General features: G+C 36.8%; 1 protein-coding gene and 1 long non-coding RNA gene across 3 annotated transcripts in view; one reads left to right on the forward strand and one right to left on the reverse strand.

Moving 5' to 3' along the window:
- LOC149922920 (uncharacterized) overlaps nucleotides 1–25,023 on the reverse strand; it is a 164,381-nt gene that overhangs the window by 38,390 nt on the left and 100,968 nt on the right. The gene's annotated exons all lie outside the window — the stretch shown is intronic.
- On the forward strand, nucleotides 16,794–17,662 carry LOC149922921 (uncharacterized). The gene is made up of 3 exons (XR_016477405.1): nucleotides 16,794–17,240; nucleotides 17,308–17,489; nucleotides 17,544–17,662. It is a non-coding gene; the product is annotated as an uncharacterized LOC149922921 (long non-coding RNA).

The raw sequence follows: 25,023 nt of genomic DNA on the forward strand, positions 1-25,023 counted from the left end.
ATGAATTCGGGCTAAAGTTATTAACACATGAAATATGATGAGGAACAACTTTCTAATTGGAACGAAGTTTATAAATATAACGATTCTCGAGATGATTTTTCAATGACCTTGAAGACATGGTTCAAGGTCATCGATGTTATCATTTTTAATTGTCCCCCAACACGTGTTAAGTGTCACAAAAATTTGAAATTAGTTCAGGAAACGGTTTTTGAGATGTTAATTTTTGGGCTGAGTTTGCCCCACTGTGCGCCGTCTGCATTCAAAGTTATACCCTTCTAAGGTTGCAACTGAGTATAGTTCAGCTCGTTTTTATTTAATTGGCCGAGAGGCGGAAGGGGGGGTGAAATTATTAAAGACTGGCTCCCAGCATCAGAACGAAAACTGTGACGTTGCCATTTTCAAAAAATTGAAGAAAAAAAATTCTGGCAAAACAATTTGGTAAAATCGATAAAATTGGGTAATTGATTTTACCCATTTTTATCGGTTTTACCCAATTTTATCGATTTTCCGTGATTTTCCCTTGCTATTTTACGTAGAGAAAGTTTAAACTTCAGTTGTGAAAAACATTTAACCCCCGAGTTTGAAACAAATCGGGGAGAAACACCTCCTTGGCATTAGTATATTTAAGTTTCGTCGTATTTTAGCGAGCGTATTTTAGACGCTATAGAGGCCCTGTGCTGAACTAAACCTGGATTTTGCAATAGCTTTGAAATAAGTTCGGTTATAATTTTTGTTAATGTTTATAGTTATTACGTGACTTATATGGCTGTGTCTTAAATGCCACTTTTTTTTAAATTGATTATGCAAAAAACCTATTGTGAAACAATATTTGAAATTGGCAATGAAATCATACTATCGCCTTCTGGGCGAACTGTTCTTCTCTTAGTGACATTTCCATAAACAGATCTAATGGCTTAGAAGGGGTTGATAGTTAGGACATCTGCTAGGTAGGTCCCCAGACAAATGTAACACCCCGAATGTTGAATCACGCGCCAATTTGATGTTGAAAATTAAATTAATAGAACTTATGAAAAGATATCTTAATACTTCTTCTAACCAAACTGGAATAGGCGAAACTATAAAGTCAATTTGGGCTTCACCAACTTGTAAAAATGGGAAAACAAAATAACGTCACTACCATTTCACCGCCAACTTCAATTCGGTAACTCGTGTTCATAGTTGGCCGTGCGACGGTAAAGAAAAAAATTATTCCTTCCAGATACGGTAGACAGCTAATTAACTTACACCCTTCTATTACAAAATGTTTTAATGAATAATAATAATTAGATAATTTAGATGAATCGATCCAAAATTAAACCATTGTTAGCAAAATAAAATGAATAATAGTTCGTATTTCTTAGGATAGATGGCGCTGCAGTTCTCCACATAGTCACGTGACTACCATCTTTTCAGCCCCCTGGACTTAATAGTTTCGCCTATTATCTTTAACTTTAAAGGGCTAGGATTTCTTCTGTCAGTTTTCCTTAAAGTTTTCTTCAACCGCAGAACACGTTGGCCTACCACCAGGATATTTGCGCGGCGGGAAGAAAACTTTAAGGGAAAACTGGCAGAAGAAATCCTAGGCCTTTAACGTAAGAAACTGAAATAAAGAAAAATCACCTACAACTCGTCAGCTGAGCGGCATTACACCGGTGTTCCAGGAGAAGTTAATTTACAAGAGTAGTATCCTCTCTAAAGGTGAACTAATCTCGTATCAACTGGGAAATTAATTAAGTTGTAAGCTTCGTCGATGAGATTATGGAGCGGGCAACCTTAGGCGAGATAAAATTCGAACTGTCCCGACTAATTGAACGCCTTCACTCTGGGAAATATACAGCCGGTGTCCTTTCGCTTGATCGATCCCCGCGAGGCGAAATTTGTTTAGGGGGAAGGCATAGGGGTCGTATAAATGACCAACGGAAGATAAACTAGCCAATGTCCCGTATGACCTTCCAATAATCCGAAGTTGACTCCCGCACCCTATCTATAAGTATAAAGGGACACTTTGAACTGGTCATCCGGTTCATCCTTCTCGAGTGCCGTTGTAAGTATAGCGAAATGAAAAGAGCGCCGGGACACTTTGGGAAAATTATTTTCCAACGTAGGCGTCTCCCAGGACACCGATTTAATAATGATTGTTCTTCGCTAATGGGTCTGGCTCGCTCACCGCGCTTTCGCGATATAGGCCCAACCAGTAACCCCGTACTAGAGAGCGTAGCCTCCCTCTAGACTCGGAAATGTGTAAACCGTAATTTAAATCGTCACATCCCCCCGCCCGTTCCTTCTCCTTTTCACCTTGCGCGGTGATAAATGTTAAAGTTGAGAATTCTCCTTGATTGCGATTTTAAGAGAAAAGAATGTTTGATTAACGAGTCATTTTGGATTTTTATCCGCGCCGGGGAGGGATGGCTCTTAATATATTAGTTTCGCGATAACATCCCTCCCCCTTTTTGCCTTTTTCTTTTGTTTTTAAGAATCATTTGAACCGCTCTGCTGCGTGGAGGGGGGGAGGGAATTGCTCTTGAGGTTTATCTCTTAGGAGCCGATTAAAGTCTAAAAGTTAGAGATAAATTTGTGAAATAGAAGCGGCTATAGCTTAAAGTTTCGTATTACTTTGCGTAGGATTAGGATACCACTTTGGTTATCATTTTTATCGTAGGATTAGATTAGGTAGGCTAAGCCCTTTTACAAACATCGTCGATGCTAATGACAATGACACAATGTTGCGTCGAAACTAGTCGGCTTTGTTTTTATTTATTTTAAATAAATAACTAATTTTACTTCCGCATTAAATAAATAACTAATTTTACTTCCGCATTAAATTCGTGGTTTTTACCTCTTCGAGGGGACTTTGTACCCTAGGAGGGGTTATACAACCACCGTGTCTGTCTGTCTGTGGGTGAGTCTGTCTGTCTGTCAGGCCTTCGAACGCGTTCGCATTTTCGAGGCAAAGGGTAATCATTGCGTACGCAGGTTCTTAGAATCAGGGAAAAGGTTTTTCCAAAAGCGCACTCTTTTTGTCATTGGATGTAGTATAATTTTTTAATCGGCCGGGATTCGAACCCGAGCCCTTTTGAACGACAGGTGAGCGTTCTACCGCAGCACCACGGATACAGATACGCTTCACTGAAAATTAAAAACTCTTCCGAGGAGAGGTATATTTTGGCAAGCTTGCCAGCTTGTTTATTTTTAATTCAATCAAGTAGCGTAAGGTGTTTCAACTTAAATTTATATGATAATACCACTTATCATTTGAAGTTTCCAAAAATACCAACCGCTTTTTAAGATATTAAAAGTATATTAATATAAATGAAGCTTAATCGATTAGGATGTAGTACACGAAAACTGAACTTTGTCATGTATACGTATTTATATTTTAAGCTCAACAGGCGAGGCGTTTTTAAAAAAGAAAGCGGAGTATGGTCGATAGCTCCATCATCGTCGCCCCACCGCGGAACTCGCTTTTCACGCGCCCAGATGTTTTCCTCTTTGACTAAAGCGACGTCTATTTTGATAGATGCCCGCAATTATCAGAGCATAATATCGGCAAAGAAACTGGCAAACTTTCCCGCGGTTTGCGAACGAAGAGGATAACGACGAAGCGTCCCGGATCACCCGGATCACCCGGAAAACGAAGGGCTGGAAACGTTACTTTGGCGCGAACATTTTGGCGTCCGCTTGATTGATCGAACTGGCGAGGCCCATTTTTATCCCCTACCTCTATTTCCGATGGAAGTACGTAGTCGTGTCTCGACGCTTAACGCCTGGATTTGCCCCTTATCAAAAAGCGACTCTTTCCCTCTTCGCCCGTATCCCATTCAGCTCCCACTCCGACGGAAATATCCGTTCATTCGTGACAAACAAACTCGGAGTACGTCCAAATCTTTAAGGCGTATCGTACACGGTCGTCCTACCACATCGCGATAGTGACCTCCTCTTTGATCCCAGCAACCCCGCGCGCCACTTCTCAACGACTGCGAGGATGCTAATGAGTATTTGCTGCAAATTGAGTTTCCTCACCACCCACTTTTGCAAAACTCGTAATCACTTATCGCTGGCTGTTTTTGAAAGATGGGGACTATCCGCGTTGAAAGAAAATACCCCTTTTAAGCCCCCCGCCCTTTTAAATCGCGCTTAAATGACGCGTTGGCTGCTAGCGGGAGGTGGCCGACTGAAGCGGAACAAACGCCTTAATTTCTCCGTTTTCCCCAATTTCTAATTTTAAATACCGCCCAATGAGGGGAAAATTTGTTCTCTTCTCCGGCGGTCGATTGGAAAGGCCGCATAAAAGGCCGATTCCTCATTCAGCCCTCGGCGCAACCCTCGCGATTCTATCGATTCCGTAATTTACGAAATGATAATTTAAATTTACAAAATGGAATCGAGAATGATATGTTACGTAATTATTTCTCATTTTTGCACGCCTCGGCTGGAAACTTTTCTCTCATTCCTCCGGTTCTCCAGGCGATCTATTTTGGTCCCTTTGATGGAGAACTATGTAAATTCAGAAGCGCGAAGAATATTTAATTCCTTTCCAACAACTTTTCCTCGAAGATTGGTGGCCCCTCTTTTGTATAGAGCATCGTCAATAACGCGCTCTCGTACGGCAGACGAGCCGCGAATAAGGGACTCTTCAATTTCGACGAAAAGCATTTTCGTAATTAAAACTCTTCTCCTTCGCTTAATGTTATACTCGGTGACAATCCCGCCGGGGGGGGGGGGGTGGCTCGGACCCTCGTTTTTCCGATGACATTTTCCAAACGACAATCGAACAGAACCTCTCCTCCCGCGCCTCCTCTCCGGAGAATGATAAGTCCCGGTATTTAGTCTTTAATTTCGGGCAAGGTGTGTTTGAAGTTTCGGTCGGCCAGCAGTCGAAATGAATTTATACAAATTATTGCTCGTTAATGATCCTTCGAAACGCGAACGGGTCGAATCCTAGCGGGAATTTCGTTTTCCAAATTAAAATTGACTAGCGCTGCTACGAAATTGGACGCGGAAACCGAACGGAAACCGACTTAAGCACTCGTCTTTAGAAAGCAATTTTAAAACTAATATCTACATTCCCCCGTCGCGAAATCTAGGCGCATTTTTCTCTTTTCGAGCGTATATTTATTTAGCTCGTTTCTGGGTATACCGGTTCGATAACCTTGAGAACCTAGGCTTAACGTTTTGGCCATTTTTAATTCCTCTGTTCCAACACAAAAGCTTCATTCTATAGCCGGAATTTCTTTGAAAATTCTTCAGATCCCCGAAGCGATATTAAAACGATTGTTTGCGTAACGCGGTGAGTTGATAGAGTTGATTTAGCGCAATTTCGTAGCGTCGACGACTATCCTATCCTATATAAAAGTTTGAAGAAACTTTTGTACTACGCCATCGCCCGGAGTGTTTGGTGGAGCGAAAGGGGAATTCGGTGTACACTGATTGCTGATCAGCTTCGTCAACAACCAGGCTTCTATAATGAATTGTATAACACCACGCGATTTCAGTTTCGCCTAGATGTCTTCTATTCGAAGACGCGCTAACAACTCCGTCTTATCCTGGCTACAAACTTTAATACAATCTGAGTGAGTCAGTTCCCGGTTGTTGAGATCGCCAAACTGTCCCTTAGCTCCGTCGTGCGCTCGGGGTGTTTTGGTAAACATTTCGGCTGATGGGAAGATAAGATTATAGCGGGGGGGGGGATGAACGAAACTCGACGCGGCTTTTGACACTCACAGTGTCAGTGGCTCGCGGCATAAATTTTAATTGACTTTCAGTTAAACAGCGAAATATCCTTTCAACAAATATACGAACGCCCTCATTTCCCCGAGTCTATATCCCTTTGAAGGCGAAGGAGCGTTACTTCTCTAATCCAATTCCTTTCGAGTAATCCGCCAAGGACGCCCTCTAGATTTAATAGACTGATCTTCGGAACCAATCGGAATGGATAAAATAAGATAATAACTCATCTATTCGAAGGTTTGACGCCTGGGTAATGTTTTCATATACACGGAGAAGTAATTGAAATGACATTGTGGTTTTACGTCGAGGAAGTAAAATCGAATTTCTTTACACGATTTTCAAATTTAATTTGAGTGTATTTTCACGATTTGAGAAATAATTAAATGTTCTATAATATAAAATCAAAATAAATGAACCGAAGTTATCAGACTGCTATACTCCCTATGTTGGAGGCGTTTTCCTTATGAAGTAACATTTTTACCTCGAATTTTAAATTTTGCACGCTCCTAGGCCGAAAAAAAAATGTTTTTTTTTATGAAACCATTTTTTTATACATAGAAATAGCTATAGGCCTACAGACAATTCCCAAGTGCAATTTATCACGTCAAAAGACGGGGATGGAAATTAGCTTTTATTTGACTCGATTTTCACATCTTTTTCATAAGGAAAACGCCTTCCAATTCTGAGCGCTATTTCGATAACTTCGGTTCATTTACTTCTGATAAAATGAATAAAAAGTAAAAAAAATATATGTTGCCTCTTACGTCACAGTCTCTTACTTTTACAAGTCTACAATCGCGATGGATATTTGGATTTTCTAGTGCTCGTGCGAAGAATATACTATTTAAGCTGTATCTTTTACTTTTTATTCATTTTATAGAAACATCTATAAAGAATATTTCGTTAGAAGTGAAATTGTTTGAAAGATTACGCAGGATCAAAATTGAACTGCAAATCCTCATATTTTCCCCGTAAATTCTGCGCGGCAGAGAGAGATACAAGGTTAATTAATACTTCCGCATTTACGTAATATCATAAGTAACATAATAACAATAAGTATTATTCTTTCTATTGCTTTAATGCTAATTTTCTAACCGAACCTTTTTTCGGCACTGATACTCTCTTCAAGCTGTGACTTACCGTTTTGGATAACAACTTTTTGATAAAAATTTAAGCTTAATATCGGAGAGCACGTTTTGGAGTCGCGAGGGGCTTTGGTTTTGTTTTGAAGCCCGCGTGCGAATCACGCGTGATAAATAAACATGAGCTCGCGGCGCCGAGAAAAACTTTTTTTAATTTTTATCATTTTAGGCTAATATTCCGCCTATCTATCGGAAACCAGATATTTCGGCTAAGCGGAATTCTCGCGTATTTTCGACACTAGAGGGCTCTGTGCTGAGAAAACCTCGTGATTACGCAATAACTATGATAATCAGTTTGGTTGTAAATCTCATTAATTGTCATACTTATTGTTATTATGTTACTTATGGTAATATCTATAGACGTATAGAAGAATTTGGGGTTTAGCCAGTTCGCTTGGTTCCATTCGGGGGGTTCTATTTGTCAAGCCTTTCAAATAAGTTCCGACCCCGAATAAGCCTCTTATGGATTACATCGACTCGCTGTACCACTTCATTTGCCTCCAGCTGTATTGCAAAGGCCGAATATACTCTATAAATATCATCTTTCAACCACTTTTCCCTTTTGCTCGCCTAATTTTGCCGCAATAATGGATTGAACGTTCCTTCATTAAAACTTATTCCATTATATTATCCTACATATTATAATCTCATTTGTTCCAACCAGAATTTTTACTATTACGGACATCTATTTGTCGCTACTAAATTGTACGTAACTGTACTGAATTGTAAAACTGATTAGCGATTTAAAATTACAAAAGTCTGTATTCAGTTAGTATTGCCTGTAATTTTAATACAGTCGAAGATTCAGTCATTTTTGTTGATTTTGATCCAAGATGGTGGTGACTAGTGAAGGATAGTGGTTCAAAAGGTTATGCAAAAATTTGAAGGAGTTGTAGGGGGTGAGTTGAGAGGTATGCCAGTTTTTCCCCCATTTTCCTAATATGAGTTAAAAGAGCACCAGAGAGCTTCAAAGTGTGGCCTACTAGCCCCTGGAAGTAGGCTGCAACTAACGCGAAACCGAGCTGACCAAGTCCGTTGACTGCGTAGCCTTCCTTCTCGGCTTAGGGCCTGCGTATGTTGACTGGCAAGATATTGAGGTCACAAAACAAATTTTAGGGTTTTGGGGTAGTCTCAGGCTTAAAAGACTGTAGATCCAAATTTAAAGTTTCTGTGTATACATGTTTAATTTCTTAATTTTTAGTGTTTTATAATATGCCTACATTAACTCTGTATGTAAATGTTTCTGAAATTTTATTTCTGTATTAACTCCTGTTAATCCATATTTAAATGGTTTCCCCTATGTTTCAAAAGGGATTTGTAAAATCAAAAGGAAAATAAATATGTATATATGTATGTATGTATGCAGCAGGGACTTTAAACACTGTTTAAGTTTACTTTTTTTACGCTGGTTATCTCGATTTGTTTACAAAGTCCTTTTTCACCTATCACACGAACCCAAACCTTAATGTTCGCATTTCCCTGCTGCTTGGTTTTGCACTTGTTGCAGCCTACTTCCAGGGGCTAGTAGGCCACACTTTGAAGCTCTCTCATCGTAGGAAAAAGGGGGAAAAACAGGCATACTTCTCAACTCACCCCCTACAACTCCTTAACATTTTTCCATAACCTTTTGGAACACCCTGTATAGTAATACGAAGGGAAATGTGATTTTCGTAATTTGTTTTTGGTCACCTGCGAAATGAGAAGGTAATTTTTCTTTAACTAGGGCAAAAATATTATAGAGTTTAAAATCTCCACCACTCTCCCCCTATTCGGCTTTCCGTTGCTATGCAACTCGTTTTGAAAATTTTAATATTTAGGCTTAGTTTCTCTATTTGGTGTTATAGTCGCGAGCCAGATTTTCCGCACGGTACTGACGAGTCCCAAATAGGACGAAACCGGTCTACCGTTGGAATTTCTGGCTATTTAATTTAATTTAATTTCGTTTTTCACTCGATGATCTATTTGGTCCGAGTTTCGCGTCTTTTTGTTCGCTCAAAGACCTATCGGTACGAGCTATTTGTAAGTTTTTAAATTTCTTCAAATTTGTTTCGGGTCTGGCTTTATTATCCCTTTTTATAATGGACTAATCTACTTATTCGCTAATTATATAATCAAAAATATTAATATTATTAAGAAATCCACCGCAGTTTGAATATATTTTATCTAGTTCGAATCGAACAGTCAATTTCGAGAATAGCTTGTACGTGGACGCCATAAAATAGTTTGATTTTTACTGGGAAAGAGACGGCGTATCCGTTTACCAAAAGATACAACATGGATTCGAGATATCTGGTTTATTTTTTGTTAAGCCCCGAAGGTTTGATTGCTTAAGCGCCGAAACTCGCAACCACGCTGGAAAGGAGAGGTCGAACCAATTGTCGGGGTTTCCTCTTTTGGCGCGTCAAAGTAGAAATTCGTGCCTCGCTTGCTAATCTAGCGGAATATTCTTCCGGCACCTCCTTCCTCGAATCATCTTCCTCATCCTACCATCCCGACGTCTCTCGTCAGTACACTCCGAAGCTATCGCCCTTCGTTGGCGTGACGCGTGATTTTCCGGCTACACCGGGGAATCGTTATCGCTGACTTACGACACCCGTTTTATGGATATCTCTTTCTCTTCGTTTCATTTCGCCCGAAACCAAGCCATCGTTTTTTTTTGCGAATTTTTCCATTACATCTTTCGCTATACGGTTTCCTTTTAAGCCCGGGAATCATTTTCCCCGTAGTCTCTCTATACGCGGAGACAAAAAAACCACGTTGTTAAAGCCCCGATAACGTATTTATCTGGGTTTATATTTTTCCGCGTGTTTTGAAATTCAAAACTGATTCCCTTAGCCTTTTATATGCTAATTATCGGTGGAGAGCAAAGAAATGATTCGGCGTACTTCGCCACGCGCGTTTTCCGCTAATTTGGCATCCCGCAATCGGAATAAATTAAACTCAATACCAGGCCATTTTCCAAACAATGGCATAATCCATTTAGGAGAAACTTTCGGGCAAAGAATGGAATTGAAGGGGAGGCGATGGAAATATGAAGTTTATGGCGCCATCCATCGGGGAATTTAGCAAACGGTTGCTAGGCGATTCCTTTTGTTTAGCGCCTAAGAGAAGGAGAGAGAGAGAGATAGGAGATTGGCGAAGGCGAGGACCGTCTTCCCGATCCCAGCGGTGGTAAGCTGGTCGCGTCTAGGCCCCCTTAATTGGTAAGCGAGGCTTTGATAGCTTCTGACAGCGGCTGACGTTCTGAACGAGTTCCGCCCCGTTTCGGCATGCTTTCGACGCTTCAACTTGATGGTCGTTTTCTCTAAGCGCCGCTACGTGCTTAGTGTTCTTAAATTAAGCTCGTTTTTACGCCTAGCTTCTGTACACGTTTTTCTAACTTTTTTTTTCCAACGAAGTTTATTTTTGTTCACGATTTTTATGTCTTATTTTATTTAATTTACGCCTAGACTATAAGGGAGGTGCTTCAATCTATAGAAGGAGAAGTACGGAAGCCTTAACTTTAAATAATTCCTTTTTTATTCGGTTTAATTACTAATCCTCCTTTATGTCAAAAGTCTTTTTTATTTAAAAGCGAAAAAGACGGGTCCAATGAACGCACTTTGGGGAATTATTTGATTAAAAATGGGTTTTAGTCTGATTAAGAATTCTGTTTAGTGCTAGTTTTTCCAGATTCTTCTGAGGGGAAAATACTCGATTCACTTTGAAGTTTTTTGGATCTTAAATTTTTAAGCCAAAGATTCGCTTGGAAACAGATTAAGCTAGAGCTAGGGTACTCGTACGGGACACGTGCGGAATAAATAGTTTGTTAACGCTACGTCTACACGTTTCTAACGCGTTTTCTAGCAATAACTTAATCTGCCCAATATTATATTCATAATTCTCGGAAAAATGGGGTATTATTGAGAAAATTTAATTACGTTGTGGAGGTATATTCTAAATTTTTATTTCAGTGCTAGGAATTGAGAATACTGCTTAAATAAATAGATTTTAATTGAATATTTATTATATAATAGTAGGTTAATTTTCCGGAAAAATTAAATGCGGAAAAATTTCCATAAAAAATTGAAACATAAATTACTTTTTAATAGATTTTAATATTTTTAACTTTTATCGATATAAAATGTCTAATAACAGTAAACATACTACAAAACATGAATAGTGTTACATTGTTAATCAGTTTAAGCTAGTCTAGAGGTTTAGTTTTACTTTCAAATTCCAAAAAATGAGGCGAAAATGTTGCTTTATTAGATTTACAAACAATACATTAGACTAATCATGGAAAGAAACCTTTTTTTTATTTTTTCAGAAAAATTCTGAAAATTTTCCGACTCACAACACTAAAATTTAGTAATTGAATATTTATTATTTAATAATAAATTTAATAATTGAATATTTATAATTTAATAATAAATTTAATAATTGAATATTTATAATTTAATAATAAATTTAATAATTGAATATTTATAATTTAATAATAAATTTAGTAATTGAATATTTATTATTTAATAATAAATTTAATAATTGAATATTTATTATTTAATAATAAATTTAATAATTGAATATTTATTATTTAATAATAAATTTAGTAATTGAATATTTATTATTTAATAATAAATTTAGTAATTGAATATTTATTATTTAATAATAAATTTAGTAATTGAATATTTATTATTTAATAATAAATTTAATAATTGAATATTTATTATTTAATAATAAATTTAGTAATTGAATATTTATTATTTAATAATAAATTTAGTAATTGAATATTTATTATTTAATAATAAATTTAGTAATTGAATATTTATTATTTAATAGTAAATTTAGTAATTGAATATTTATTATTTAATAATAAATTTAGTAATTGAATATTTATTATTTAATTATAAATTTAATAATTGAATATTTATTATTTAATAATAAATTTAATAATTGAATATTTATTATTTAATAATAAATTTAGTAATTGAATATTTATAATTTAATATTAAATTTAGTAATTGAATATTTATTATTTAATAATAAATTTAGTAATTGAATATTTATTATTTAATAATAAATTTTGTAATTGAATATTTATTATTTAATAGTAAATTTAGTAATTGAATATTTATTATTTAATAGTAAATTTAGTAATTGAATATTTATTATTTAATAATAAATTTAATAATTGAATATTTATTATTTAATAATAAATTTAATAATTGAATATTTATTATTTAATAATAAATTTAGTAATTGAATATTTATTATTTAATAATAAATTTAGTAATTGAATATTTATTATTTAATAATAAATTTTGTAATTGAATATTTATTATTTAATAGTAAATTTAGTAATTGAATATTTATTATTTAATAATAAATTTAGTAATTGAATATTTATTATTTAAAATGAAATGAAATGAAATGAAATGAAATGAAATGAAATGAAATTTTAATGTGTTCCAAAACAACCCTTTTTACAGTGTCAACTAGTTGGTACACAGCGTGTTACTTAGATATACATATTTACATATCACAGTAGTGAAATCAGATATATTATAACCTGAATTTATATAAAACTGGAGTCTGATAAAATATCAAAGACTTAACTAGGTTAGGTACAATTGGTTGTTAAATTAAGAAATTTTCCCATACATTTGCAATGCTTTGATTTCAGATACTTTACAGATATACAAATCTATTTAATTGGAGTGGGTGTTTGCAGTTATTTGTATTCTATTAATAGGATTCAGAGTACTCTTTTCAGTTTGAAACATTTTTGTAGTTCTAGTATTGTACTGAGGAACAGATATATTTAGTTTTGAAATTAACTTTTCACTGGGTATTATATTGTTTAGTAGTTTATAAAGAAAAATTAGTTCAGCCTTTTTTCGAGAGTCTTCTAGTGTGTCAATTTTGAGATCATTTAGAATTTTTGAATAATTATAAATAGTATTTTTTTTTTAAATATGTATGAAGATATTCTACAAATTTCTTTTGAATATTTTCGATATGTTGCAACAGATAATTGCTGCACCCTCCCCAGGTTAAAGATCCGTACGTAGATTTGGACTTAATCAAGCTATGATATAGAAGTATAAAATGTTTTTTAGAGTTTATTTTCTTACTGAGTTTTCAAGTTACGCCTAATAATCTTCTACAGCTATTTACAGTGTTTTGAATATGTTCTCTAAAAAATAAGCATTTTTCGAAAATCACACCAAGATCTTTAATTAAGTTTTTTCGGGGAATAGGTTCATTATCAATTTTAAAAATATACCGAATGTTTTCAGTTTTTCTACTAAATGAAACAAGAGCTGATTTTAATGGGTTAATAGCCAAATTGTTAGATGAACACCATTTTGAAACTCGATTAAGATCTTCTTGTAGATGTACGGAGTCCGAAAAGTTTGAAATTTCTTTACCAATTTTATGATCGTCGGCGAATTGATACAAGGAGGCAGGGGCGTAGGAACGTTCTAGAAGTTGGAGGGGGCAAAGAGAAACCAAAAGGGGTCTGGAGAATGGTTTTGAATTTTTAATCGAGTGTAGCTTCTCCAAATGCATGTGTACTGTACTACTATGTAAATTGGCGGGAAAAGACTGAAATTTAAACACAATTGAGGTTCTATAAGCTTTTTATGCTTTTAAAATGAGAATTTGAGACTTGTGAAGATGTCTACTGACCAAAAAGTTGGAGGGGGCAATAACATTAGTTGCCCCTCCCAGCAAAATTCTAGGGAGGGGCATTGCCCCCCTTGCCCCCCCTGGTTCCTACGCCCCTGCAAGGAGGAATTTTTAATTTCGAATTGCAAGTCGTATATATAAATATTAAATAAGAAGGGACCAAGGGAGGACCCCTGGGGAACCCCCGTATTGACACAGTAGGAGACGTCGGTTAAAACACCGTTGCATTTCAGTATGTTTTTACGATCGGACAAATAGTTTTCTAACCAACGCAACAGACTGCCATGAAGTCCATACTTTTCAATTTTCTTCAGTAGCAATGGGTGCGAGACTTTATCGAAAGCTTTGGAAAGGTCCAAGAAAACCACGTCAATCTGTTTCTGGTTTTCTACCGCTGTGGTGACGTCACTTAAGAAATTCATATGATTCGTTTCAACACTTTTCCCTCTCAAGAACCCATGTTGGGGAGAGTTGGGAAAAGAGTTGAACCAGTTCGAAATATATTTGTGTATGATATAATAAAATGTTTTAGCAAAAATAGAAAGCAACGAAATAGGTCTATAATTTTTGGGGTCTCCCGCAAAGCCATTTTTGAATATTGGACTTAGTACAGAGGTTTTCCATATAGTAGGGAATTTATTGGTTTTTATAGATAGGTTGTAAATAAATTCTAATAAGGGTAGAAGAACGTCACCACAGCCCTTGACGATGAAGGCTGGGATACCATCAATGCCAGTAGAAAAGGTTAATTTAAGACTCAAAATGGCTTCTTTTATGTCATTTTGAGATATCGATAAAGAATTGTAAGTATCTGAATGCAAATAATTTTGACCATCAGGTATAGAATGGTTAGCAGTTATAGTATCAGTAGAAATTTTGGAGAATATAGAGGCAAATTCATTTGCGAGAGCAGTGGGTTTTGTTAAAATTACATTTTCATTTTTTAACCGAATATCCATAGGTTTACCATTTAAATTCTTATTTACGAAGCCCCAAAACATTTTGGGATGCTTTACAGCCATATCACAAATACTTTTAGTATTAACTTTAAAATCTCTATCAATGAGGTTTTTGGAAATTTTTCGTAAATTGCTGTACTGCTTATAGTCTTCAGAATTCTGAGTTCGCTTAAATTTCTTATGAAAGTATTTTTTACTTTTTAGAATTTTTATGAGCTCCTTAGAGTACCAGTTAGGGAAATTTTTAAAAGATTGTTTTACTGTATTAGGTATAGAATTATTCATAGCAGTTTGTGTTGCCTTGGTTAGAATGTCAACGCAGATGTCGACGTCATTTTGGTTGTAAAAATCTGACCAATCATGGTCGCGTAGGAATGTGTACAATTGGAGATAATTTCCTTTAGGATAATTAAAAGATTGCGTAGAATGGGAAATAGTATTATCGAAGTTCGTAAAATACTCTACGTAAAAGGGCGGGTGTCGTTTGCAAATTTCAATAAAGGTTTCTTTTAATGGAAAGATATTTACAGCATTGATATCTGAGAGACAAAGATCGAGTACATTGCCACAATCATTTTGTATATAGTTTAATTGATGAAGATTACTCGAGTAACAAATATCAAAGACGTGGGACGCCTTCCGCTTAGTTGTATAGCTACAGTCTAGCGTACTGAAATTTGGCCAGTCTAGTTTAGGTAAATTAAAATCCCCGAATATAAAGATATTTGAAATGTTGGCACAGTGAGATGCCCAGTGTAGGCTAAATTCCTCATATATTTTATCGCTAATACTTGGTGACAGATATATATTCCCAATTAATACGGAAGAAACAGAGGTAATCTTGACCTCCACAAATACGCATTCAGGAACTCTCTCAAGATCAGTCCGCCTTATAACCGTAAAGTTATTTTTCACTGCTATAAGAACACCACCGCCACGAATATTGGGATCAGCAGAGTTGTTTCTGTCCGATCGGAAAATTTGAAAATTGTTAGGGAAGTAATCTTCATCAAAGTGGCTGTCATTGAACCACGTCTCCGTAATACAGATAATGTCCATGGAGGTTAAATTAACATTATTAAAGAAAGTATTGGATTTAGTACGAAGGCCACCTGTGTTCTGATATCCTATTTTAAGAGACTTAGACATTATTGGTTAGAGGTGGTTACAGAATATAGGTATTCATTTCTCAGCCTGCCGTTAAATTCCTTGAATAAACAGTTAGACGGCCAGTTACTCGGGTCCTGTAACTGGTTAAACTCAGATTCATCACAGCTAACATGGAAAGAAGAGTAAGTATCATATTTCGTTTTCAGTTTAGTACATTTAAGCGATTGCAATTTGGTTTCGTCTAACAAGATTTCCAATAGTTCCGTATCGCTCAGTCCAACCGCAAGCCTGGTCACAAACAGCGCTTTCCTAGGAGGCCGAAGATGATCAGTGGCTGCTTTGAGTTTAGACTCACGTTTTGTTCCACTATAGCTAGCTCGTGAAGCCTTCGTTCTAGATTTAGCAGAAAAGATAGCAGATTTAGGGTTTCCGTTCAGAATTACCGGAATGGGTTCTGCAGTGGGTTCACGATTGCTCATGGATGAGAGTTTGGGAACTATTGAATTTTGTGATGTCTTTAAAACAGACTTAACATAAGTTTGGCTATTCGGCAACATTGCGAGTGAGGAGACTGTCAATTGAAGGTCTCTGACCAGGTCAACGAGTAAGATGATGTTGGTATGAGAGGAGTCAAGAATCGACTGCTTGTCACGTGAAAGACTGTCCATTTTGAAAACCTCGTTAAGAATAACGTTGAAGTCGCTAAAGTCTCGCTCCCTAGAAACTCCTTTAGGAAGAGTAGAGCTTGAATTGGTTGAACCATTCATCTTCGAGGTACTACAGTCTGTGGCATGAGAGGAGTCACCCCCCCCCCCCCAAAGTACTAGAAGTAGTGTTAGAGTTTGAAGAAGAAACACTCGCACTTAACAGCTTCTGTTGTTCCTTTTTAAGTTTAGTGTGACACCGTGGACAAATATATTTACTCAGTTTGGGATCAGATCCGTCCCAAAGGTTATCGAATTCCTCGTGTGTGAAGTGCGAAGCGCAACCTCGGTGAATGCGTCTTCCACAGTGACCACAGGGAACACGGCGCTTCTTTCCAAAAAACCGTGGATGGGGCCATGGAGAAGGCACGAGCGTCGCCAAACGTCGCGCCGATTTTACTGGGCCGTCAATCCAAATTTGCAGGCGTATAATTCGTCAAAAAGCCAATTACAGTCCAGGGGGCCTATTCTTGTCTTGGCGATACGCATGTCGTTATGGCGGAATCGATAAAATATCGCCATAACGACATCGACCGGCGAAAACCGTATTCTTGTCTCCAAAACTCACTTCGACATCGCCGTATCGCCAGCGAATTATAACGACAGGGCTGGGGATGTCGGAATCGCGTTTCTTTGTCGTTATGACGTCATTTTTCGCTTCGAATCGCGGTATTTTCAAAATGGCTGCTTTACAGCTCGCATGTTTTGAGTTTTGGCGTCTGTCAGAAATGGAAGAAACGAAGAGTTTTGGGTGGGAGAGAGTTCTAAGAGATAGATCAAAAGCTTTTGAACTTTCGGAAAATTAGTTTAGAAGTTTATTTCACCTAGATAAGTATTTAGTAATAGAGATTTGTGAGCATCTAAAAGCGACGTTAGAGTCAAACGCGTCTAACGTAAGAGTTACGGATCTCCCTGTAGATTCAAAGGTGAGCCATGAATTTAAGAATTAAAGTTCGTAATTATTAGCGTTTTAATAATTATATGGTTCATTAGGCGTTAGTGGCTGTTCGATTTTGTGCTTACCAGAAAGCAGCTAGTTGGCAAAGATTTGTTTCTTGATGTCAGTCAGGCCACGGTCAGTCGCTGTCTGCATCAAGAAACCGATGCAATAAATAGCATTTTAATGCCAAAATGGATAAAATTTCCACTGAGTAAAGGGAAGCCACAAAGTTGAGGTAATTATCAAATCTTCTCATAGCAGATAAATATTAATTTAACAATGCGTATAGATTTATGGAGAAGACCAGATTTCCCGGGGGCCATTGCTGCAATAGATTGTACGCACATTGCAAATGTTGCTCCAAATTCACAAGATTCAAATTATCGTGAACATTTGTACATTAACAGGAAAGAAAACCATTCCTTAAACGTGCAATTGGTAAGCTTTATTTTTATATATAAATAATATACATGTACATTCAAAAATTTACATAGTTTTTATAGCTTTGCGATTGTGATTTGGTAATTTTGAATGTCAAAGCCAAGTTTCCTGGGCGTACTCATGATGCCCACATATACAAGGCATCAATGGTTTCAAGATATCTTTGAAAAAAGTTACCTAGCAACCAAGAACTCTAGAGATCATTCCTAAGGTAAGTTTTGAGTATTAACTTCTCAATATAAAGGTAGGTATGAGGGTGTATAGGTAACAGAAAAACAACTATTTTTCTTTTCAAAACTTTATTAGTGAAATTGTAAAAGATTCTTCAAAATAAAAAATTTGAATTTTTCACTTACTTCGTTTTAAAACTAAGCATATGAAACTCAAATAGTTTTTACAATACAAATTCTCCTCTGAGAACTAGCTATATGGCACCAAGTTTCCAACTGATCTTCCATTATCTTAGTTTGCTTATCAAGATTTGAATTTATTTTCTCAAGAAATTGTTGAGCCCTCGCATATGACCCTGTTGCCTTTGTTGGTTGCGACCTTTAAACGGTTTAAGCCAAATTATCTTTTCCAAATTTTAAATATTTTTAAAGTAAATGATTTTCTACTTACCTCGTGCAGCTGGAGAAATATTTTTACCTTGGGAGTGATTAGAACCAAAGAATATAAAGCCCCAGGAATGGAAGGATTGATATTATTGGCCGCGTGTTTTGGCCGAGCTAGAAACTTCCGGCAAAGCAAATCAGAGTAACTGGAAATGGTTACCGCAACCAGGTCTCTCTTTGAAAAGAAGAGGTGCAAAAGTTCCACTAGACGGAGCTACACCTTCCATTCCTGGGGCTTTATATTCATCGTTAGAACTCACAGACGCTACTGGTAAACTATGATTAAATCTTGGAGATCTGCAGGAATGGGAGCCAGTGGGAGAAGAATGGGCGATAGTGACTGAATATGGAGGAGCCATTGTTGAAGAAGCTGCGGGACGTTGATCTAAAGTAGCCAATGCCGCATCCATTTTCTTCAATTATCTGTTGTTAAAATCAAGAAATGTTAGCATGAAATGTATTCATGAAAGAATACTTACCCCAAAACCAGCTTCTGGTACTTCGTAGTGGCCAAATGTACCCCCTAGGCCGCTCAATAAACGAGAGCTGCCCAACATTTGCTCGACCTTCCTCAGTTGTCTTAGTTCTAGTTTGGGAAGTTCCAGTCAGCCAAACTCTGGAACATTTATGCATAAGTAATAGAAGTAACAGTATTTCTATTCCAAAAAAATTACTGCACCTCCAGTACGGTCCACCACAAGCATTAAGCCTTTGGACAAGACTAATGCACATCGCGGTGTACTGTACGCCTCGTTTGTACAGTTTGCATCAAACTTACGGCTAACGAAACGTTCATTAGCCTCCATGTATTCTAAAATTAAAACCTTTAGATTTCCGCAGAATTTTGTGGCGCGACTCAATGTTATTTTAAAAAAAACTACCAAAGAAGAACAAAAATGACAACTGCGAAAACGTAAACAAACGCAAAAATATTACAGCAGCCGACAGAAATAAATAAGTGCGATTCGTATTGGACGATTAGAGGGGCACGTCACCGGATGTTGACGTCACAACTCGCCTGGCGGTATTTTCGTTTTTACGACATTTCTGATAGCGACATAGAGTCTCTATGATAGCGACAGGGGGACAAGAATAAGGTTCCAAGCGAATGTCGTTATCTCGAATGTCGGTATGGCGAAGTGATAAGGTGGAATCGTTATGTCGTAACCGAGACAAGAATAGGCCCCCACTGAGTAGCGATATACGTCGTCACGTATTCAGTATCACTTAGAAATGGAAAACGCGAACTTGGAGAATAAAAACATCGGAAGCGCGAAAATTGAAAAACAATTCCGCGTTCTCGCGCGCTCCCGAAATAAAAAAACCGACTTTTCAAAACCCGTCAGGCCTAAAAAGGCAAAAGTTAATGATACTCGCACAAAAGATAATAATACACGAAGAAAAATGTCTTTTCCGAAAGCGCGGATGAACCCTTTTCCGAAAAATATAAAACTTAATATTTATTATGTAATAATTAATTTAGTAATTGAATATTTATTATTGGTTAATTATTATTTAATAATAAATTTAGTAATTGAATATTTATTATTGGTTAATTATTATTTAATAATAAATTTAGTAATTGAATATTTATTATTGGTTAATTATTATTTAATAATAAATTTAGTAATTGAATATTTATTATTGGTTAATTATTATTTAATAATAAATTTAGTAATTGAATATTTATTATTGGTTAATTATTATTTAATAATAAATTTAATAATTGAATATTTATTATTTGTTAATTATTATTTAATAATAAATTTAATAATTGAATATTTATTATTGTTAATTATTATTTAATAATAAATTTAATAATTGGATATTTATTATTTAATGTTTGAATAAAAAAGGTTCTTAATTTTAGATGAAACCGTTTTTTGGTTTAATAGAGTAAGTCTTTAGAGCGCTCTTAGCCTTAATACATTTAACCGCGCCGAAAATCGGTCTAGAGCTGTAGCAAACGGGTCTCTCTTTTGCGTTGTATTCATTCGCGGAAAGTAGTTAAAAAAATTTCTTTCGCTTTCTGAGACCGCGTAAGCCATCAGACGACAAATCGCGAATGGCTTCCTTCTTGTTTATTTATCCCTTTCTTGTATTAACCAGTAAAAGTATATTGCCCCTGGTGGGTATTTCTACTCACAACACCGGCGTGCCGCGGATTGAGCACTTCTACAGGGCTTTGTAGACGGAAAATAGACGTTCCATTTAAATTGAGTTATATTACAAGGAGAAAGACGTTTAATATCGCAAAATTTTGGAATACAGCGCTATATATTACGCCGTTAAAGTTTGTAAACTAAATTTTGTATAACTCTGCCGAAAACTTGGCCGAAATGAAATATGAGGTTTGGGGGTGAACGGAAAGTGGGCGGGAATGCAAATTTGAAGTTCGTTCAAAGTCGCCTGGGTGTAATAAACAAACACGGAGCGGAACGAGAAATTTAATTTCACCCACAGGCCCCCTCGGACCCCTTCCCTCTCGAACCCCCTCCCCTTTTAATAGCCGCACTGCTTTAAAGCCAACACTCTCTCCAAAGGTTTTTAATCTGCCACCAAAGCGCGCCCCTTTATTATATGGAAATACATTATAATCTAAACCTCACACTCTCTCTTAAGTTTGCTTAAAAAATGACTTTGCTTTTAGAAATAATATCTAGGCAGGGTCATTTCGGCCGCGCTTTAATTATAATAGATGGCGCCAGAATTGAAAAGAAACTAGCCAGCGCCTCAACACGTCGTACAATTAAAGATACGACGAAGGAGTTTAGTTTATTCGCGCCTTTAGAGACGTTATTCGTTAAGACTCGTTTCGTAGTATAGGGCGTGAGAGATAACCGAGGCGTAACGACGAGGTATATTCCGTTAAAAGCTCGCGAGCCTCTCGTTCTAATTCTGAATTACTAACCCGCGAAAGAAGGGCTCGTGGCAGTCGTCGGATTCTCGCGCCTTCTTCTGGTTTTTATGAAAGATATGGTCAGTGGCGCCACCGGGTGGGAGTGATGTCGTCCTCTTCACCGCGCTATTTATTTTAACGCGCGACGAGAAACTGGGGAGGCGGAGATTTATAGAAAAAGATGGTGTCGTTTGTTCCCGCTTATCCCGTTAGCTTCCCGGGCGGACATTTTTCCTAATCGCTCCTTTATCGAAGCTATCTCGGGTAATAGAAAAGATTCCGCCCCGAAATAAGTCATAGAAAATACCCGTATCTCTTCCCACAGCCATCATCCGGGAATTTTATTAGAAGAAATCTTCCGCCGGCGTAGTAACCTGGCTTTTATAGCCCGTCATCCGGTTTTCCTTCTTTTCTTTTTACTTAAATAAAAAAATCGTATTTCAAAGGAAGGGACGGAAAAAACAGTCGTATAGTCTTGTCTTTCGCTGACTCCTACATAATAATAGCGACTCGCGAGTCCGGAGATATCGTCGGGAGAGACAATGTAGGATCTGTGTTGTTTTTCCCTCCTCGGTTCTCTTTACTCCGTGGCGCTTTATCCCGATGAAGATGGAGTCCGCGAATGAATTTGGGCATCGCCTCGCGCTCGTGTCACCATCAGCTGTCGACCGCATCACCCGCATCTGCTCCTATTTCTTTGTACCCCTCTCACTCCCTTTCACCCTTCCGCCTTCGCATCTTCCCCTTTATTTTCTTCCTCTGTCGTCGCGCCTTCGAGAGAGAGATAGAATGGACATTGACGGAGGAGCTTTAGGACATACTCAATTCGCGTCTGCCTACTTTACGTTGTTAGGCCATCCGTTTCGGCCTACTTTAGCAGCGTTTATTTTCCTCCGCTTCGCTAATTTGATGGATGAATTACTACCTAGTGTATCGGATCGCTGACTTATAAAAGATTGACGCTTTCGCTGAGTCGTGTCTTAATTCCGTATAAAGAATCGCTTAAAACTCTTCCATGAATTTTCATTGTATATGCCTTCTTTATTTCTGACAAGGGCTTAATGATTATCATGTAGGCTTACGTATCAGAACCAGGGTTGGACTAGTAGGGGTAAATTGAAGGGTATAAAAATATTTTGCTTTACCCGTCAGAATTAAAATAGGAATATATTATCACTTGAGTTACATGACTTTGGCCGATCACATTTTTTTAAATAAAATGGGGTTGATGAATGATGAATTTATGATACGCCAGATTCGCCATTATTTATGAATATTTAGGGAAATTTTTCATTAGTCAAATTGACTAGTAAGCCCCCAGATTTCGATTAATTTTAGTAGTCAGAGCATATATTTTAGTAGTCAAATGCAGTGACTAGTGCCTTATGTCCAACCCTGATCAGAACGCCCTACGTATATGCATCCCTAATAAAAAAAATGGTTTTTACTATCCTTAAAAAGAACGCAAAAGGTAGTCTGATCAAAGCTATTTTCAAAAGCAAATATTTACATAACCTTTATTGATATACACAGTGCTGGGTTTAAGCTTTTAGGGGTCTTGGGTCTATGATCTCAAGTTTGTGAACGGTGGGGTAACTTCAAAAGAATATAAAGAATTTTCACTCACGTGCAAATTGACAATCAGATTCAGAATACATTTAAAATTCAAATTAAATCATAATTTACACCTAAATTTGGAATTCACACTAAAATTAAGAATTAACAGTAATATTTATAATGAAATAGAATTCCCGCTCACTTTCAGAATTTGCAGTAACATTTGTAATTTAAATATCATTAGAATTCCCATTCATATTCAGAACTCACCCTCAAATTCAGATTTAACAGCCACATAGAGAATTACCACCAAATTCCGAACTCACCCTCAAATTCAAAATTAACAGCCACATAGAGAATTGCCACCAAATTCAGAACTCACTTTCAAATTCAAAATTAACAGCCACATAGAGAATTGCCACCAAATTCCGAACTCACTTTCAAATTCAAAATTAACAGCCACATAGAGAATTGCCACCAAATTCAGAACTCACTTTCAAATTCAAAATTAACAGCCATATATATAGAATTGCTACCAAATTCAGAGCTCATCTTCAAATTCAGAGTTTACAGAAACATTTATAAATTAAACATCGTTAGAATTTACACCGAAATTCAGAACTCATACCCAATTTCAGAATTAACAGTCACATAAAGAATTCCCAATCACATTCAGAACTAACACTCATGTATAAAGACATTATTTAAATATTTCGCCTTAGTTTAAAAAATATAGTGGAATCATCATCTTTTAGGTTGCAAGTCAGTTGAAGCTACACTATACTTTGTTGATATTCGATACTTGATGTACTTATTGGAACGTTCCTTAATGATGAGTTGACGGTTTCGCAAAACCACCAAGTTTTTTTGATTGGATGTCCTGAAGATGCTGATTTGACCCGATTTAACTAGGGATGTTACTCTTTCGACCCGATGGGAGTTTTGCTTCGCGCAAATTAAGAGAAAATCGGCAGATCACGCATCTCCGATAACCCCCCTCCCCCCTGCCCACCCATCCGCCCACCCTTCCACCTCATTATCAGTTTCAAATATTCCGATCGCGGTTTGCTACATCCGACGATGAAGACCCTCCATTGAAGGAAAATCGGTTTTCCCAAATCGAGTTCGCTACTTGTAATGATTTTTTAATTATTTTTTCTTCTTGGCTAAGGTGCTAGCTTTACAAAACGAAATAAGCGCGTCAGAGGGCTGGAAGATTATCTGATTCACTAGTCCAAGCAGGCAAGATTTTAAGTTTCTCAAAGCTGATAAAGAGTATGGGAAATATAAGCAATTCCCTGGAGTTTTCCTTTATTTACCTGAGCACCGTAATGAATTGTAAGACCGAGGCTTAAGGTCGAAACAAGATCCAAGCGTAATCTCGTAGGAATAGAATAACGAGATGAGAAAACGCATTCTTGTGCCATTGTTGGGTCTATGGGTGGAGGTAATTTTTTCCGTTGTTTAGGATAGGCGGGTAGAGATAGTCACTGCCAACGGAAGTAGACTGCTTTTACGAGATAAAATCTTCTATATATTACCTCGTTCCGGAGTAGATTTAACCTTACCCGTTACCACTACCGAAGGCTAGATGAACTAGGTGTTTCCATATAGTTACTGTCGGATAGCAGGCGGTTTTGTAGTACGGTCTACAAGCCGGACGCGCCAGGTTTACCGCTCATCTTCTTATAAATTATTAATCCCAGTATAATCAATATTAAAAGGGGCTGCCCGCCTTTGCGTAGATCTTAGTTAATAATGTTAGGCCGATCTTTTCTTCCCATATCGAGTAATATAAGAAGACACGATGCTGAACAAGTGCGCCTAATAAATTTCCCGCTGCGCCTCAGAAACGATATTTTCTCGTTATTGGAATATATGAAAATGAATGGTGTTTTCTCTGGGATTTGGAAGTTTTTGAAAGATCTGTACAAAGATTTGGAGCACGAAGTTCTGTATGGTTGTATTTGTTTCCTTTTGGTGTAAATATTTAATGAAAACATTTGGCTGCATGGTTTATGTTTATTTTATCTTATTTCTAATAAATATTCATTTAATGCATTGATAATTTTAGGAGTTCGATAAGTTCTATAGATAGTGGCAGCTAGGAGCAACAAACGCAAGGAGAACGCAGCTAGCCTTTAAACACGCTAACGCAGTGTTGTGTACAAATTTCATTGGACGAACCTTTACGCTGAATGTTTTACGGAAAGGGGGAAGACAATTTCCGAATTTTACCCTTCCGACGGCAGCAGGTG

The sequence above is a fragment of the Leiobunum rupestre genome, chromosome 11, assembly GCF_980474605.1.
Source record: "Leiobunum rupestre chromosome 11, qqLeiRupe1.1.hap1, whole genome shotgun sequence".
In the NCBI taxonomy this organism is placed as follows: domain Eukaryota; kingdom Metazoa; phylum Arthropoda; class Arachnida; order Opiliones; family Sclerosomatidae; genus Leiobunum; species Leiobunum rupestre.